This window comes from Mustela erminea, chromosome 3 (genome assembly GCF_009829155.1).
Source record: "Mustela erminea isolate mMusErm1 chromosome 3, mMusErm1.Pri, whole genome shotgun sequence".
Classification (NCBI taxonomy): domain Eukaryota; kingdom Metazoa; phylum Chordata; class Mammalia; order Carnivora; family Mustelidae; genus Mustela; species Mustela erminea.
Genome location: NC_045616.1, coordinates 34,282,599 through 34,296,682, shown reverse-complemented (window position 1 = coordinate 34,296,682; position 14,084 = coordinate 34,282,599). Strand labels below are relative to the sequence as shown.

Sequence of the window (14,084 nt, the reverse complement as noted above, 5' to 3'; positions counted from 1 at the left end):
AGAAGCCACTTGTCTTAACTCAAAAGATGAATTGTCAAAGCTAATTCATGCAAATTATCACAATTATACAACACCAAACTGTTACAATAATTTAAAAGATACAGGCAGAAACCTGCACAAATTAGTATTTATTAAGGGTCTTGAATTCATCCTATACAGCTTCAAAAAGTGTCCTTTCTTCACATTTGGATAAATTTTGGTCTTGGATTAACAGCCAAGTTCCAGGCAATGTATGCCATTTGGAATTGGGGCAATGTATGCCAACCCATTCTATGGCTCATTAATTTGATTGAAAAACTATTTTATGTGACTACTTACTTTTCTCCAACTAGCCCTCATACATCCTCAGATTATGTTTTATTTTTAGTAAACAATCTAGAAGACCAGGTATATCCTGCTAAAATACTATACGAAGAAGAGAAAGTTACCAGGGAGGACCTAAGTAAAGAGCAAACTATTAGTAGTAGTAATGGCATAATGGGCTGTAGATTGGCAGCATTAGTATCACCTGGAAGCTTATTAGAAATGCAGATTCTTGGGCCGTATGCCGGACCTACTACATCAGTGATGGTGAGAGCCATCAATCTTATTTTTCAAATTCTCCAGGTGATTCTGAGGCAGGCTAACTTTTGAAAACCCTCTACTTGTAACTTTATAAGGAGGTCTGATGGATGTCATTCATTCCTTCTGGTATTCTTTCCAGAAACTTTCTGGATTCTTCCCCAGATCAAGGGAAGAAGTAAGTCATACGGCTATTTCTGTAGATTATTAAGACCAATCTCAATGCTAATAATGATAAAAGCTTATTAGCAAGCTTTTATCAAGATCATCTTGGAGATATGTTGCCCACTTGACACTGAGATGTATTTTGACTATATTTCAATTAATAAAAAAAAGAAGAGTTTAGAGGGAAAAAATTAACAATGCTGTATTTTCCTTGAAATTAAAAAAACTAAATTCTTTTGGAAGTGGCTTCAGGATAAATTTTCAATCATCATAAAATGCATCTTATTACTTTGCAGTCCAATTGTTTTTTGCCAAGTTTGATTACCTACCACGATTACCAGATTTGACTGTTAATGATTGACCCTAGGCAAATTACTTTTTATTAACATACAATGTATTATTTGCTTCAGGGATAAAGGTCTGTGAATCATCACTCTTACACGATTCACAGCACTTATCATTGCACATACCCTCCGTAATGTCCTTAACCCAACCACCCTATCCCTCCCTCCCCCACCCCAGCAACCCACAGTTTGTTTCCTGAGATTAAGAGTCTCTTATGGTTTGTCTCCCTCCCTGGACCAATCTTGTTTATTTTTCCCCTCCCTGTCCCCCCATGAACTCCTGCCCTGCCTCTCAAATTCCTCATATCAGAGAGATTATATGATAATTGTCCTTCTCTAATTGACTTATTTCACTCAGCATAATACCCTCTAGTTCCCATCCCCATCATTGCAAATGGCATGATTTCAGGTTTTTTTTTTTTTGGTGGCTGCATAGTATTCCATTGTGTGTGTGTGTGTGTGTGTGTGTGTATACACATACATACCACCTCTTCTTTATCCATTCATCTGTTGATGGACATCGAGGCTCTTTCCATAGTTGGGCTATTGTGGATATTGCTGCTATAAATATTCAGGTGCACGCGCCCCTTCAGATCACTACATTTGTGTCCTTAGGATAAATAACCAGGAGTGTAATTACTGGATCATAGGGTAGCTCTATTTTCAACTCTTTGAGGAACCTCCATACTGTTTCCCAGAGTGGCTACACCAGCTTGGATTTCCACCAACAGTGTAGGAGGGTTCCCCTTTCTCCACATCCTCACCCGTATCTGTCTTATCCTGACTTATTAACTTTAGCCATTCTGACTGGTATGGTGGTATCTCACTGAGGTTTTGATTTGTATTTCCCTGATGCCAAGGGATGTTGAGCACCTTTTCATTTGTCGCTTGGCCATCTGGATGTCTTCTTTGCAGAAATGTCTGTTCATGTTTTCTGCCCATTTCTTGATTGGATTATTCTTTGGGTGTTGAGTTTAATAATTTCTTTATAGATTTTGGATTCTAGCCCTTTATCTGAAGCCATTTGCAAATATCTTCTCCCGTTCTGTCAGTTGTCTTTTGGTTTTGTTGACTACTTCCTTTGCTGTGCAAAAGCTTTTGATCTTGTTGAAGTCCCAATAGTTCTTCTTTGCCTTTGCTTCGCTTGCATTTGGCAATGTTTCTAGGAGGAAGTTGCTGTGGCTGAGGTCAGATAAGTTGCACGCTGTGTTCTTCTCAAGGATTTTGATGGATTCCTGTCTCACATTGAGGTCTTTCATCCATTTGGAGTCTATTTTTGTGTGTGGTGTAAAGAAGTGGTCCAGTTTCATCCTTCTACATGTCGCTGTCCAATTTTCCTAGCACCATTTGTCGAAGAGACTCCCCCCCCCCACTGGACATTCTTTCCTGCTTTGTTGAATATTAGTTGAATATAGAGCTGAGTGTTCATTTCTGAGCTCTCTATTCTGTTCCATTGATCTGTGTGTCTGTTTTTTGTGCCAGTACCATACTGTCTTGATGATTATGGCTTTGTAATAGAGCTTAAAGATTGGAATTGTGATGCCAGCTTTGGTTTTCTTTTTCAACATTCCTCTGGCTGTTCAGGGTCTTTTCTTATTCCAAATAAATTTATGGATTATTTGTTCTCTTTCTTTGAAAAAAATTGATGGTATTTTGATAGGGATTGCATTAAATGTATAGATTGCTTTAGGTAGCAAAGACATTTTCACAATATTTGTTCTTCCTATCCATGAGCATGGAACATTTTTCCATTTATTTTTTGTCTAGTTTTCTTAGTACAGATTCTTTGCCTGTTTGCTTAGATTTATTCCTAGTTATCTTCTGGTTTTGAGTGCAATTGTAAATGAAATCAACTACTGAATTTCTCTTTTTTCTGTCTTGCTCTTGGTGCATCTGATTTCTTTGTATTGATTTTATTTCCTGACACTTTACTGAATTCCTCTATAAGTTCTAGCAGTTTTGGAGTGGAGTCTTTTGGTTGTTCCACAAAGGAAACAAAAGTGAAGATGAACTTTTGGGACTTGATCAAGATCAAAAGCTTCTGCACAGCAAAGGATACAGTCAGCAAATCAAAAGGGCAACCCACGGAATGGGAGATGATATTTGCAAATATCACTACAGACAAAGGGCTGATATCAAAGATCTATAAAGAACTCCTCAAACGCAACACCCAAAAAACAGATAATCACATCAAAAAATGGGCAGAAGACATGAACAGACACTTCTTCAAAGAAGACATACAAATGGCTAACAGACACACAAGAAAATGTTCATTAGCATTAGCCATCAGGGAAATTCAAAACAAAACCACATCGAGGGACGCCTGGGTGGCTCAGTCATTTGGCGTCTGCCTTTGGCTAAGGTCAGGATCCCAGTGTCCTGGGAATGAGCCCTGCATCAGGCTCCCTGCTGGTCGGGTAGCCTGCTTCTCCCTATCCCACTCCCCCACTTATGTTTCCTTTCTTACTGTCTCTCACTCTCTCTGTCACATAAATAAATAAAATCTTAACAACAACAACAACAACACCACCACCACACCACACATTGAGATACCACCTTATACCAGTTAGAAGACCAAAATTAACAAGATGAAACAAGAAGTGTTGGAGAAGATGTGTAGAAAGGGGAACCCTCTTACACTGTTGATGGGAATGTAAATTGGCGCACCCACTTTGGAAAACAGTGTGACAATTCCTCAAAAAATTAAAAATAGAGCTACTCTATGACCCAGCAATTGCACCACTGGGTATTTACCCCAGAGATACAGATGTACTGAAGAAAAGGGCCATCTGTACCCCAATATTCATAGCAGCAGTGGCCACAATCGCCAAACTGTGTGAAGAGCCAAGATTTACTTCAGCAGATGAATGGATAAAGAAGATGTGGTCTATGTATACAATAAAATATTATGCCTCCTTCAGAAAGGATGAATACCAACTTCTGTATCAGCATGGAAGGGACTGGAAGAGATTATGCTGAGTGAAATGAGTCAAGCAGAGAATATTATTATTATATGGTTTTACTTACTTGTGGAGCATAAGGAATTACACAGAGGACATTAGTAGAAGGAAAGGAAAAGTGAATTGGGGGAAAACAGAGAGGGAGATGAAGCATGAGAGACTGTGGACTCTTAAAAACAAACTGAAGGTTTTGGAGTGGGGTGTGTAGCGTAATGGGTGAGCCTGGTGGTGGGTATTAAGGAGAGCATGTATTGCATGGAGCACTGGGTATGGTGCAGAAACAATGAATCTTGGAACAGTGAAAAAAAAGTAAAATTTAAAAAATATCATCATCTACAAAGTGTGAGAGTTTGACTTCTTTGCCAATCAGATGCCTTTTATTTCTTTTTGTTTTCTTTTATTTCTTTTTGTTTTCTGATTGCTGAGGCTAGGACTTCTAGTACTACATTGAATAGCAATGGTGATAGTGGATAACTCTGCTATGTTCCTGAAAACTCTGTTTTACCCCATTGAGAATGATATTCATTATGAATTTTTCATAGATGGATTTGATGGTATTGAGGTATGCACCCTCTATCCCTACACTGTGAAGAGTTTTGATCAAGAAAGTACACTGTACTTTGTCAAATGCTTATTCAGCTTCTATTGAGAGTATCATATGGTTCTTGTTCTTTCTTTTATTAATGAATTGTATCACATTGGTTGATTTACAGATGTTGAACCAACCTTGCAGACCAGGAATAAATCCCACTTGGTTGTGAATAATGATCCTTTTAATGTACTGTTGGATCCTATTGGCTAGTATTTTGGTGAGAATTTTTGCATCCATGTTCATCAGGGATATTGGTCTGTAATTTTCCTTTTTGATGGGGTCTTTTTCTGGTTTTGAGATCAGTGTAATGCTGGCTTCATCAAATGAGTTTAGAAGTTTCCCTTCCATTTCTATTTTTGGAACAGTTTCAGGAGAATAGGGATAGGAATTAATTCTTCTTCAAATGTTTGGTAGAAGTCCCCTGGGAAGCCGTCAAGCCCTGGGCTCTTGTTGGGAGATTTTTGATGACTGCTTCAATCTCCTTATTGGTTATGGGTCTGTTTAGGTTTTCTCTTTCTTCCTGGTTCAGTTTTGGTAGTTTATTTGTCTCCTGGAATGCATCCATTTCTTCCAGATTGTCAAATTTGCTGGTGTATAATTGCTCATAATGTGTTCTTATAGTTATTTGTATTTCTTTGGTGTTGGTTGTGATCTCTCCTCTTTCATTCATGTTTTTATTGGTTTGAATCCTTTTTCTTTTAGTTTTGGTAAGTCTGGCCAGGGGTATATCAATCTTACTAATTCTTTTTTTTTTTTTTTAATTTATTTATTTGACATAGAGAGATCACAAGTAGGCAGAGAGGCAGGCAGAGAGAGAGGGGGAAGCAGGCTCCCCGCCGAGCAGAGAGCCCGACGCGGGGCTCGATCCCAGGACCCTGGGATCATGACCCGAACTGAAGGCAGCGGCTCAACCCACAGAGCCACCCAGGCGCCCCCTTACTAATTCTTTCATAGAACCAGCTACTAGTTTCTTTGATTTGTTTTACCATTCTTTTGGTTTCTGTTTCATTGATTTCTGCTCTGATCTTTATTATTTCTCTCCTCCTTCTGGGTTTAGCCTTTCTTTGCTGTTCTTTCTCCAGATCCTTTTGGGGTAGGGTTAGGTTGTGTACTTGAGACCTTTTTTGTTTCTTGAGAAAGGCTTGTATCACTATGTACTTTCCTCTCAGGACTGCCTTTGCTGTGTCCCACAGATTTTGAACAGTTGTGTTTTCATTTTCATTTGTTTCCATGAATTTTTTCAATTCCTCTTAATTTCCTGGTTGATCCTTCATTCTTTGGTTGGATGCTCTTTAGCCTCCATGTATTTGAGTTCTTTCCAACTTTCCTCTTGTGATTGAGTTCTAGCTTCAGAGCATGAGTTCTAGCTTCAGAGCATTGTGCTCTGAAAATATGTAGGGGATGGTCCCAATCTTTTGGTACCGGTTGAGACCTGATTTGTGACCCAGGATGTGATCTATTCTGGAGAATGTTCATGTGCCCTAGAGAAGAATGTGTATTCTCTTGCTTTGGGATGGAATGTTCTGAATATACCTGTGATGTCCATCTGCTCCAGTATGTCATTTAAAGCCTTTATTTCCTTGTTGATCTTTTGCTTGGATGATCTGTCCATTTCAGTAAGTTGAGTGTTTACATCCCCTACTATTATTGTATCCATGTGATTGTTTGATTTTGTTATTCATTTGTTTATATAGTTGAGAGTTGACTGCTCTCATTCTAGGGGCATAGAAACTTGTTAGATATTCTTGTTGGACAGACCTTTTAAGGATAATAAGGTGTCCTTCCTTATCTCTTATTATAGTCTTTGGCTTAAAATCTAATTTATCTGGTGTAAGGATTGCCACCTCACCTTTCTTTTGATGTCCATTAGCATGGTAAATCGTTTCCCACCCCTTCATTTTAAACCCGGAGATGTCTTTGAGTCTAAAATGAGTTTCTTGCAGACAGCGTATTGATGGGTCTTGTTTTTTTAATCCATTCTGATACGTGTGTCTTTTGATTGGGGACATTTAGCCCATTTACATTCAGGGTAACTATTGAAAGATATGAATTTAATGCTGTTGTATTGCCTGTAAGGTGACTGTTACTGTATATTGTCTCTGTTCCTTTCTTGTCTACTACTCTTAGGCTCTCTCTTTGCTTGGAGGACCCCTTTCAATATTTCCCGTAGGGCTGGTTTGGTGTTTGCAAATTCTTTTAATTTTTGTTTGTCCTGGAAGCTTTTTATCTCTTCTTCTATTTTCAGTGACAGCCTAGTTGGATATAGTATTCTTGGCTGCCAAATTGTCTCGTTTAGTGCTCTGAATATGTCATGCCAGTTCTTTCTGGCCTGCCAGGTCTCTGTGGATAAGTTTGCTGCCAATCTAGTATTTCTACCATTTTATGTTACAGATGTCTTGTCCCGAGCTGCTTTCAGAATTTTCTCTTTGTTACTAAGACTTTTAAGTTTTGCTGTTAGATGACAGGTTGTTGACCTATTTTTATTGCTTTTGAGTGGGATTCTCTGTGCCTCATGGATTTTGATGCCTGTTCCTCCACCAAATTAGGGAAATTCTCTAGTATAATTCACTCCAGTATACCTTCTGCCCCTCTCTCTCTTTCTTCTTCTTCTGGGATCCCAATTATTCTAATATTATTTTGCCTTCTGATATCACTTATCTCTCGAATTATCCCCTCAGGATCCAGTAGTTGTTTCTCTTTTGCTCAGCTTCTTTATTATCCATTATTTGGTCTTCTATAGCACTCATTCTCTCTTCTGGTTCATTTATCCTAGCAGTAAGAGCCTCCATTTTTTATTGTACCTCATTAATAGACTTTTTGATTTCAGCTTGGTTAGATTTTAGTTCTTTTATTTCTCCAGAAAGGGATTTTACTTCTCCAGAAAGAGATTCTCTAATATCTTCCATGCTTCTGTTGAGCCATGCTAGCACCTTGATAATCATCATTGTCATTCTGAATTTTAGTTCTAACATATTAACATTGTCAGTATTGATTAGGTCCTTTAGCCATCAGTACTGCCTCTTGTTCTTTTTTTTTTGTGGTGAGTTTTTGGCCTTGCCATTTTATCCAGAGAAGAATATATGAATGAGAGAGTAAAATACTAAAAGGGTGGCAAAGACCCCAGAAAAATATACACTAACAAAATCAGAAGAGACCCAAAACTGGGGGGAGCAATTGGGGGGGAATAAAAAAATCATATATATTAGACTGATGAATAGAACAGAGCCACCAACCTGATTTTGGGATGTATTCTGATCTCTTAGAAGAAACTACCTCCCAAAATTCAAAGAAAGAGAAACTTATATATATATATATATATATATATATATATATATATATATATACAAAAATAAGGGTAAATATGATGAAGGGTTGGAATATGACTGTTAAGAAGAAAATTGAAAAAGATTCTAAAAAAGGAACTTTTTAGAGAAGTTGGTTGAAAAAAAAATAGAGGAGAGGATGTGATCAGGCTGGAGCTCGATTTAGGGTATATTTTGATCTATTTGAAGAAATTGTATCCCAGAATTTTAAAGACAAAAAACCTGAATGTATACAAAAAATAAGGTAAATACAATGAAGGGATAAAGTATAACAATGAAAATTTAAAAAGATCTTTTTACAAAGTTATTGATAAGATAAAATAGTTAACGTAAAAGAGAAAAGAGGAACAGTTAAAAAATAGAATAAGAAAAAAATGAAATTAAAGAAATTTAACTTTGCAAGACTAAAGGATCATGGGAAAAAAAACATGAATTCTTTGTGTTGCTTTCTGCAGCTCTGGAGTTCTGTAGTACTCACTGATCAGTGAACTTGGTCTTGGCTAGATGTTTTTGCTGATCTTCTTGGGGAGGGGCCTGTTGCCATAATTCTCCAATGTCTTTGCCCCAGATGGAATTGCGCCGCCCTTGTCAGGGACCAGGCTAAGTAATCTGCTCTGTCTCTGGGGAGGTTTTGTTCCCTTAATGCTTTCCATAGAGATTTTTTTCTGTAGAGATTTGGAGGATAGGAATGAAAATGGCCACCTCCCAATCTCCAGGTGGGAGGAGCCGAGAGCTTGGAGCCCCACTCCTCAGTGTGCCCTCAGAGAAAAGCAGTTAGTCCCTCCCGTCTCCCTGGTCTCCAGTTGCACTCTGTGTTCACTCGGCCCCTGAACAAGCATTTCTATCTCTGATGCACAGCCCATTTGGAGTCTTCAAACGCAGCAGATTCCTGCATTATGCTCCCGAGACACTCCTCCTGGAGGAGGTTGGAGGGGGTCTCTCCAGATCTGCCACTTGTGTGCCACGGCTTGAAGAGCAGTGTCCTGACTGTGCCTTGGATCATGGTTTAAAGTAACCCTGATCTAAAAGCTCACTCCTCAGATCTGTCTCTGTAGCTGGCTTGCCTGCTCCGATACCTGGGAGTTCTGCCACACCCAGACACCCCTGGTCTTTCTGTGACCCTGTGAGTCCTGAGACCACACTATCCCTGTGAGGGCTCTACGGCCTGCTTAGCCTCTGGAGTGACATCCCTCAGTGGAGCAGACTTCTAAAAGTTCTGATTTTGTGCTCTGCTGCTCCATCACTTGCTGGGATTCATCCCCTCCCCTTGTGGTCTATTCCCCAAAGCTTCAGTTTCACTTCTCTGTATGTCCTACCTTTCAGAAAGTGTTTAATTTTCTGTTCCTAGAATTGCTGCTCTTCTTCTCTTCTGTCTTCTGTTGAGTTTGTAGGTGTTAAGAATGGTTTGGTAACTATCTAGCTGAACTCCTGGGACCTAATGCTATTTCAGTCTCCTACCTCTCCGCCATCTTGCTTCCTCCCTCCAGTAATGGTATTTTATAGTCCTATATAATATAGCATAAATTTTATAGTGTCTGTGCTTTCAATTGTAGAAATAAATTCAAAATACCTATATATAGATCTTCAAAGACCAGCTTAAAATAGAAATGAACCAACATTCTTTTAGTCTTTGTTATGTAATAGAGAAATATTATATCAAGTTAGTAATTTTGGGAATAAGGGGAGAGAAAAAAATCAGTTTTATAAATACATTCAGATTACAGTTTTTTTTTTCTTTATGTCTTGGTCGAGCTTTTGGGGTACTGAAGTGGGCTTGCTGGAAATCATTCCTGGATAGAGACCTTCACCTATGAGAAAGATTGTTTTATTCAACTATATACCCTTGTGTATTTTTGACTCAGAATTTGTTTTCTTATTCTGCTTTATGGCTTTGTGTTTGTGCCACCAGAAGTTTAAAAGTAGGGATTGGATTCTGGCTTTCATAAAGAATATAAAGATATCTCAGAGTTGGCTTTTAGCCTTTTTGCCAAACAAAATCCTTTTACTAGAACTAATTCCTTTTGTTTATCTTAATAGTTGAGTAATTGTGGTGAAGTATAATTGGCTTGAGAGTTTTGGTATTTCCTTCCTTTCTTAGAAATCCGTGGTTTGGTTTCAGAGTATGTTAGGAGGATTTTCTTTGATTTGGTACTATAATGAAATGAAGGTTTTATTACTTTCAAATTATAAAGACCAACATGTTATTGGGATACCTGTAACTGGCAGCTAAGGAACTATTTGACCTTTATTTTTCTTTAAATACAAGTTATTCTAAGTGTTTTTGTTTCACATAATAAGAATAATTTCAGTGTAGCTACTTAACACATCTTTTGTTACACATGCCAAAATATTTTACCACATGATCAGATTCAAAGAGATCAAGGACTTAAATTTTTAGCATATGTGCTATATGTGCTAGATTCTCAGTCTTTATCTTACTGTTTTATGAAATCATTAAGGCTTTTGGATAAACAACATAAATCCCATGTTATAATGTAGGCTGGTTGTTTTATTTTCATGCTATATCACTGTAAGAAGTAGGATGTAGTAGGTAGTTATTAATTTTTAGCATATGTGCTATATTTTTAGCATATGTACTATAAAATTTAAATTTTAACTATTTGTCTTTTAAGTTTTCTTGGACCTTAAGAGGAGTGATATCAGGGATTGTAACATCAGATTCTCTGCTGTGGAATCTTCCTAGATCCTTTAATGTTGAAATCAAGGAATTTATAGTTAGATAGGGTTTCTCTGAGGAGATAAATTTGAAAGAAAATACATAATATAGTGATGTACACACACACACACACACACACACACACACACACATAATTATCAAATTTCAACTGACAAATGAAATTGGCTTTCATTTTTACTATTCTAACATTTGCTAAGTTTTGATTTGCTAGAAGCACATTTTCAATATGCTGAATATAGAACATATTAGAATATTTTCTCCTAAGCATAAGCTTTCTTATTGCCTAATTCTTAACTACTAGCCTTTAATTTAAAATGAAAGATTCTCAGTCTTTATCTTACTGTTTTATGAAATCATTAAGGCTTTTGGATAAACAACATAAATCCCATGTTATAATGTAGGCTGGTTGTTGTATTTTCATGCTATATCACTGTAAGAAGTAGGATGCAGTAGGTAGTTATTAAATACCCACCATGTGTTTATCAGACATTGCAGGACAGAAAAAGCCCCTATGAGTGTGCAACTTATCTTCTAGAGGGAGGAGATACAGAGAAGGGGAAAAAAAATGTTAAGACATAATTATAGAAAATAAAAAAAGAAAAGAAGTGATGTCATCCTTAGACCCAGAAGAGTTCACACAGCTCTCACTGTGACCCCACTTCAGCACTCCACTAGTTGAAGAGTTCATAGTCCCTGGCATACATGCCCCTCAGAGTCTCTGGGTTTCAGCTTCCTTGTCTCAGCAACCCTCAGCCCACTTCTATGGCCTGCCCAGACCTCTGACTCAGGTCCATTTTCTCAGGGTAGACTCCCTGAAGTGTGGCCAACAGGTGATTATTCACTGGACATACAGATGCAGCTTGGGTTTTATTTTTATTTTTTTTTTTTAAAGATTTTATTTATTTATTTGACAGAGAGAAATTACAAGTACACTGAGAGGCAGGCAGAGAGAGAGAGAGAGAAGGAAGCAGGCTCCCTGCTGAGCAGAGAGCCCGATGCGGGACTCGATCCCAGGACCCTGAGATCATGACCTGAGCCGAAGGCAGCGGCTTAACCCACTGAGCCACCCAGGCGCCCCAGCAGCTTGGGTTTTAAAGATGGGGTGTGTATAGGCATACACATGCTGACTCCTTGAGTGTGATGGGATTATGAGTAGGAAGAGAAAAGGGCAAGCTTTTCTCCAGGCCTGGAATAGACTTCCACTGTGCTGCCATGTTCTAGGGCAGACCTCTGTAGAAGTAAATATTTGACTTTCTAGCTTCTTAGGGACGTATCTTTGTCCATGTATAAATACAACCTTATTTAACAGTTGACTTGATAAATACTTTTACATGTTTAGACATGTGATACTAGGCCCCACAAATGTTCATGATCTAATATATATAGCACTATCTTTGGAAATCCATTTTACATAGGATGGTCAGGTAAATTTTCTCTGAGGAGATAAAAATTGAGTCAAAGACCTGGAGGATGAAAATTGGTCCATCTATAAAAGAATTTATAGAAATAAGTTCCAGATAAAATTACTTTGTACTACAAATGTACAGAGGTTCAAAATGAATGATAACCAAAGGCTTAGTCTGTAATAAAGAACAAAAAGAAACCCTCGAAGGAGAGAGTCAGAAAAGAGATCTGTAGGAACAAGATCATGCCCTAGTATCCTGTTGAAAAGAGTTTGTATTTAATCTAAGACCAATGGGACACTTTGGAGGATTTTAATAAGAGGAATGACAGGTTCTTAATCACACTAAAAAATTCCTGAGAACTCTCCTCATGCATTCAGAATATATATGAGAGAATGATAGAAAAAAGAAATCAAGACATTTATAGGGGTCTAGGGGAGAAATAATGTTGCTTGGTCTTGAGTGATGGGAGTAGACATGGACAGAAAGTACATGTGTTATCTGTTGGAAGTAAAGCCAACATTTTCTGTTGGATTGTATATGGGGAGTGAGGCAGAGAAAAGACTTAGGAATGACTCTTAAGATTTTTTGTTTGAGAAACTGGATGGATAATAGTTCCTGAAATGGAGAATTCTATGAGAGAAATACATTTATCTGGTGGAGATGGGAATAGAGTGTTCTGTTATGAAAATAATTAGTTTGAGATACTGTTAGACATTCAAATAGAGACACCAAGTAGATAATAATATATTCAAGTCTGGAACTCAAGGGATGAATATGAGCTCTGCTTCTTGGACTTAACACCCTTTATCCACATCTTGGAGTCTTTGTCCCAGCTCTTACTTCTATCTGGTATATTCTTCCCTGTGTCTTCACCTGGTTTCAGTCTCTGCTTAAATGCTATTCTATCTAAATGGTTACCTCCACTTTTATTTTCTGTCTTAGTATTCGTGTTGTGTGTCCTTTTTTTGTTGTTGTTAATTTGAAAACTTGTTTTTATTTTTTTCCTGTCCTCAAGAAGAGGGGCTTTGCTTCTTTCACCTTCTTCAGCCAATGCCTCCCACAACAACTATTACTGAATAGATACTCAAAAAAATACTTGTGGAAAACAGGAAGGAAGGAATGATTTGAGCAGTATAATAGTTCCCTGAAAAGGAAAGACATGGTTCTTGGGGTAGATGGGTGCAAGAGATAATGGGCTCTTCTCCTGCCAAAGGTTTGAGGGTTCATGAGTAAAAAGGATGCTTAATGTTCAGTAAGCACTTACTGTGTACTTTATAGAAATTTCATTTAATAATTAGAATCACCAGTATAGGGGCACCTGGGTGGCTCAGTCAGTTAAGTGTCTGCCCTCGGTTCAGGTCATGATCCCAGTGTCCTGGGATCAAGCCGGCATCAGACTCAAAGCTCAGTAAGGACCCTGCTTCTCCCCTACAGCTCTGCCTACTTGTGCTCTTTGTCTCTCTGTTAAAGAATGAATAAAACAGGGCGCCTGGGTGGCTCAGTGGGTTAAGCCTCTGCCTTCAGCTCAGGTCATGATCTCAGGGTCCTGGGATTGAGCCCCGCATTGGGCTCTCTACTCAGCAGGGAGCCTCCTTCCTGCTACCCCCCGCCTGTCTCTCTGCCTCCTTGTGATCTCTCTCTCCTGTCAAATAAATTTTAAAATTCTTAAAAAAGAAAAAAAGGACCCAGTAAAAAAAAAGGAATGAATAAAACAAACAAACAAAAAACCCACCAATATTATGGCAACAACTGTTTTAATCATAATTTTGTAGATAAGGAAACTGAGGCTCAAAGAGGCAAAGTTGATGAAAATTGCACAGCTGTATTTAAAGACCAAGCAGTTTGCCTCCAGTGCCTTCTCTTAGCCATTGCATAGCACAGAAGGCTCATGCTGCGTTGCCAAAGATCTGTTTTCTTAGCCATCAGAGATACCAAAGAAGGTTCTGATAAATCCCATGGAATTGTCCTCAGTGCCACTCAGTATCTTTTTGCCAGTTTCAGGTTCCAGGGGTAAATGCACTGACCCTACAGAAGG

At 38.2% G+C, this 14,084-nt stretch overlaps 1 protein-coding gene across 5 annotated transcripts in view; it reads left to right on the top strand.

Annotated features, from left to right (window-relative positions):
• FER (FER tyrosine kinase) overlaps positions 1 to 14,084 on the top strand; it is a 468,361-nt gene that overhangs the window by 268,186 nt on the left and 186,091 nt on the right. The gene's annotated exons all lie outside the window — the stretch shown is intronic.